Genomic DNA, 6,000 nt, shown 5'->3' with positions numbered 1-6,000 from the left:
ATTTACTACATTTAAATTATAGGCTGTATCTAGTGATGTAATACATTCCCTCTCTTTAAAATATGGAATTAAAAAAAACATTTTGTCCTCGAATTGCCATTTTCTTATTTTTATCGAGGCCTGCCCGCTGCTGGTATCCCTCCTTTTTCTTAGGGCTCTACGAAAGCAGTCTCGTAACAATATCCATTGCTTTTTGCAATCTTTAGCTGAAAAGATGAAATAAAATTAATAATTACCAAGCATATAAGTATTGTAAACTTATATATATATTGTTACGTATGCCGAACGTTTCGTTCCCCAATTTTTCTGTACCACTTGCGTGCATTAGGAAAACGCCCTGCTACTTACCTACCCTTTGGAATGTAGAGTCAGTTCTCACGAGATGCAGCTGCTCGGTGACTAACGCAATTCGGAGGTTACCAAATATGGTAATGTCTAACGTGCATTTGAATCCTCCCCCACGGATTTTTGGGTATATAAACCCCTTGATTTTCTTACTCTGGGGATCATAATCGTACCGTCACGTTAGAGTCAACGTCACGTCTCTTGTCACGCGTATACGATTTGATAGTCAGTTGTATCTTGCGAGATCGGGCTACCGTACCCTTTCGTATCAAACCATATAGAATCCGTGAACCGGCATAAATTCTATTGCGGCCTTTATTTCCAACTGACATACCCCCGCATCGCCAGTGCGTCAACACCGTGCAAGGTCATTTTAGGTAAATATAATCATTCTTTGATCGCGACATAAGATACACGAAACGCTTGTATTTTATTTGTTGATTTAAAAATATATCTACTTTTATTATCAAATCAGAGTAATCCAACTTCTTTAACCCATAATTATATAAAGCGATTATTATTAGTTAAACGTTCCCATAATAATATAACCTTACCGCTCGGGTTATATTATACTTAATAATTCATAGTTACGAGTTGAATTAACACATCCCCAAATCCAAATACAACCTCTTACAACCTAGTGGCTCCTCGATTACGCATCGAGTTCGTCCACGCAATCTATTACCATCCCAGCGGCTCCCTGATTACGCATCAGGTTCGTCCGCATCCTACAGCTCCCTGATTTCGCATCAGGTTCGTCTGTAATTTATCCAACCTCCCAGCAGCTCCTCGATTACGCATCGAGTTCGTCTGCGTTTCTTCCAACCTCCTAGCAGCTCCCCGATTTCGCATTGGGTTCGTTAGCGTCGTTATCAACAATCCTAGTGACTCCCCGATTTCGCATCGGGTTCGTTCACGACGTTTCACCCTCCTACGGCTCCCTGGTTTCGCACCAGGTTCGTCCGTACGTGACTCCATCCCAGAGGCTCCCTAATTTCGCATCAGGTTCGTCTTCGTTATCAACTATCCTAGCGGCTCCCCGATTTCGCATCGGGTTCGTCCGTGTACCTAACTAACAAATTGACACCATATTCCATACTCTCTCTCGCACTCGCCAGCCACGCGCGCTGCACGGCCCTGGCTCGTAACAATATATATACTGTTTTCCATATTTTTAGCAACTGGTGACTCATACAGGACAATAGCATTCAGTTATCGATTAGACCATACAACAGTATCACGCATTGTGATTGAAGTTTGTGATGCAATTATCAAACATCTAATGCCAGAATATATGAGTATACCCAGTCGGGAAAAGTGGCTTGAAATAGTGGAGGAATTTTGGAGAACATGGAATTTCCCTAATTGCATTGATGCGTTGGATGGAAAACATGTACAGATTTTTGCACCACTTAACAGCGGTTCTCTATATTATAATTATAAAAAAACATTTTCCATTGTGCTATTGGCTTTGGTAGATGCCAATTATAAATTTATAGCCGTCGATATTGGATCGTATGGAAAGAACAGCGATGGAGGTATATTCAGCAATTCAAAATTGGGAAAGTGTCTTGCACAGAATAAATTGAATATACCAGAAGATACAAAATTACCAGATACTAATACTATGATGCCTCATGTCATTGTTGGCGATGAAGCTTTTCCTTTGAAAAAATACTTATTAAGACCGTATCTGAAACCACAAATCCATGATCCCGCAAAACAACATTATAATCATCGACACTCACGAGCGAGACGAGTGTCAGAAAATGCATTCGGAATTTTAGCACAAAAATTCCGAATATATTTACGAAGAATGCAATTACACCCGCAAAATGTCGATAAAATTATTTTAACGACATGTATTTTGCATAATTATATTTTGTCATCCCGTGATTTTCGACCATTGGATATGGGCATGGAACCTGCGGAAACAATCATGCAAAATCTCCCGTTGAAAGGTGGTAGCAATACTGCAACCGCGTTTCATGTAAGGGAAGCATTTTGTTAAAAAGCTGATGCTTTTAACGACGAAGTCCGGATAAAGGGGTCGGATTTTTATTGTGGGAAGTGATTGGGACGTGTAAGATTTTCTTTTTTCCATAACAAACTGTTTATTAAAAATAAAAATAAAATAAACAATAAGAAACTAAGAAAAATCTTATTTAATTATCCAAATAATATCGTTTCCAGGCCTACGTCGGAACCGATGCGTTGAGGTAGGCCAAGGTTCTGTGAACAGAAAAACACGGCAATGTGTTAGACACGTAAACACGTTACACGTATATTCGCCGCGATTGTGTCCTCACGTTCCTGGCTTCGATATTCGAATGTATAGGAGCGGAGAATTTCGCTCACTCGTAATATACGAGCTCGCAAGTGGACTGTATTTGAATTTTCGCGTGAAAAGAATTAAATTTCCTTTCGACGCCGAATTGAGTCGATTGTCTAGTGGACGAGAATGCAAGTGGAGGTTGTAAGGCTCCAAATGCACTGATCCCGTGAGTATGCCCACGGAGTCTGTGCGTCGAGTCGCACTGCAGTACAACGGCACGACCGTCGATCTGCGGCTTCTCTTTAACGTTCCAACAGATGACTTGTTGGTCGAGAGTTGCACTGCGAAGCCCGACTGCACGTTGTTCACTGCACGAATGCACCACTCGACGTGATTCGCGACAGTATTTGAACTACGTGGGGGCCTGACCCACGACTTCGTAACCTCTCCGCACAGGTGCTCCTCTAAGCGTTACACCGGCGGGATCTGTACTGGTAAGGAATTGAAGATCGAATGTCAAGCGTCCGAAGTGGACGCTGACCTGACTCCAGTGAACCCACCTGGAGGTTCACCTCGTAGGTGCCTCCCTTCGGTGTCTCCTAAGCCGATCGACAATCACAGAGAAGTTTGGACGGTATTCGCCCACTTCTCTGTGTTTCAAACGTTTATACGCTTGAATCGACAAAATAATACTGCACGAGGGGGGTCGAACACCTTATTGGTGTATTCTCGAACCCTCCAATCTAGACAGTAAAGGGGAATTGAACTCGTTTGGGAATTTCCCGAACGAAACTCCTGAATGCTCTTATTCGAATCGAAAGTCGACTCGTTTGATAAGCAAAGTCTAAATTAATTGATACTATTTTGAGCTTTAATGAATTCTCAGCTGTGCGGGGTCAATCAGCGGACCCGCACCAGACTGGACATCGGCTCGTTGCACCCTTTATTTGAGAATCGTCTACTAGCTGTATCTCAAGAATTTTACTCTCAAGATTCGCTCGAAATCTGTTCGGACACGATCGGGAGCCGATATGTCTTCTTCAGAAGTCGTTGTGAGACTGTGCAGATTGACAGCCGAAGACGTCGCCGTGGTACTCTAATTAATCGTTCCGCGGCGCTGTCTAAATTTCGGCAGTCTATCTTTGTCTAATTATCTGCGCGCTACTCTCTCACGATACTGACGTCATCAACACCGTTGGCACACTCGAATCGAAGGTAATGAGCCGTTACCGATGGCAGAAAAACTAGTAATACACGCGTTTTTCTATCACTGTTTGCTGTACAAATCCTATTAGAGATAATCTCCTTAGAATTGTACACTAACAGGATTAACGGTAATTGCGGCCGAGAATAATCGCTCGGCATTATGCAATCTTTAAACATACCGCCCCCCTTGCACGGTCCGTGCAATAAATAAGGGAGCGATTTTACCGAAAGGCCGCGACACGAGTGAGAGTAGGCGCGTAGACAGTAAGGAAAATATGTAAATTACTTACATTTTTTGGAGGGTCCGCCGGAGTTTTTTCCCTGCAGCATCTGCAGGGAAGCGAGGGTGGCCTGAATGGCCGCCTTTGGTAGGGCATCATCGCTAGGCGGTGCCTCACGTCGGTTGCCAGGCCGCTTCCTCCTTCTTTCCTTCCTCGTTTCCGGTTTCTTGGTTTTCGGCTTTCCCTCCAACTTTTCCGTCGCGGAGGGCTTGCGGCGCCGATTCCGCTTGGCGGGCTGCGGCGTCTCCACCGGCGTTGTGGCCGGCGTATTCGCTGGTTCCGGGGCAGCGGTCGATGTCGATGCGGCGGGCAGAGGTCCTTCCGATTTTGGGGCTACGTCCTCTCGGAACAGGCAGGACTTTAAAGATCCGTCCTTTGCCCACCGGAGGACGTAGCGCCCACCTGGTACCAAACACTTGTACCGCCTTGTGGTTTGTGGGATGTGTGCCGGCACCGTAATGTTTCGGCGACCCACTGGGAATACCAGTGGTACCTCACTACACGCGCTCGTTGTGGGCGTCGGTTCACCTTGCTCGAGCTTCGGCTGGGGGGCCTCGACCAGCGCTCCCAGCTGAAGGATACGCTCAAACGCGATGTCGAAACCGGGTGAAGACATACCGGTTTCCGGGGTAGCTGGTGCACTATCTGGCTCCATGGTTTGTTAGAGACTGATCTATGCCGGCAAGGTGTCGTTTGAATTTCGATTTAGGGGCGTTAACTTAAGCTAATTGTTCCCGTCCTTAAGCGATAACGAGATTGGCGGATTTTTCCCCCTACTCTTCGTTTTCGCACAGGAGTCAAGTGGCCGGTGAGAATCAACCGTTCTCACCTTCCAAAATCCTTGCCTTTTCGAACTCGAACGGTTTTGTTTAGATCACCTGCTCGGTTTCGGGAACCGTTGCCGAAGGTGACTGAAACGAAAACTCAGCCACAGGCAGCGTACACAATCGCGTAATTGGTCGCGTATATGTGGGTTTGGCTGTGCGTATTTTAACTACACGTACATGCCCATGCTTTCCCGGAAATACTTCCTCAATTCTTCCCATTTCCCACTGATTCGGGGGGAGGAGAGGATTCTGCACTAAAACAAGATCATTCTTTTTTAGGCATGTATTTTCCGTCTGCCATTTGTAGCGGTTCTGGAGGTGCGTGAGATAATCTCTCGTCCAGTGTCTCTAGAGCTGCTCGTGGAATTTTTGCATAGCTCTCCATCTTATCAGATGCGAAATATTAGCGTTTTCCACGGATTCCATCGGGGGTGCCATCATGAGCCCTCCAATTAGGAAGTGTGCCGGTGTGAGCGGCGCATAATCATCAGGGCTATCACTCAGAGCGGCAATCGGTCGCGAGTTTAAACTGGCTTCGATTCTACAGAGTAACGTCTGTAATTTCAGCTCGTGGGAGTGAATTCTCCTGTGATGCGCTTTAAATGATGCTTCACAGATTTGACTCCGGCTTCCTGCATCCCACCGAAATGGGGGGCACTGGGTGGATTAAACTTCCACCGAATGCCCTTTTGGCCACATTGGTTTTGCATTTTCGGCGTTTTATATACCTTATTGAAATGTTTTCTCAATTCACGATCTGCACCGACGAAGTTTGTCCCATTGTCACTGCGTATGCAAGACGGGATTCCTCGTCGGGCCATAAACCGATCCAATGCCGCCAAAAATGCACTCGTCGTGTAATCATGGACGAGTTCAATATGTATTGCCCTTGTAGCGAAGCAGACGAAAACTGCGATATACGCTTTATGAGCTGTTTTTCCTCGGCCCGCGGAGTCGCGGACTTTATACGGTCCCGCATAATCGACTCCGCAGTTTAAAAAAGCCCTTGCTACACGGCTGCGTTCTGGGGTCAAATCCTGCATGATCTGCGTGGAGGTTTGTGCCT

The sequence above is a fragment of the Colletes latitarsis genome, chromosome 12 (genome assembly GCF_051014445.1).
Source record: "Colletes latitarsis isolate SP2378_abdomen chromosome 12, iyColLati1, whole genome shotgun sequence".
In the NCBI taxonomy this organism is placed as follows: domain Eukaryota; kingdom Metazoa; phylum Arthropoda; class Insecta; order Hymenoptera; family Colletidae; genus Colletes; species Colletes latitarsis.
Note: the sequence above shows the minus strand (reverse complement) of the source record.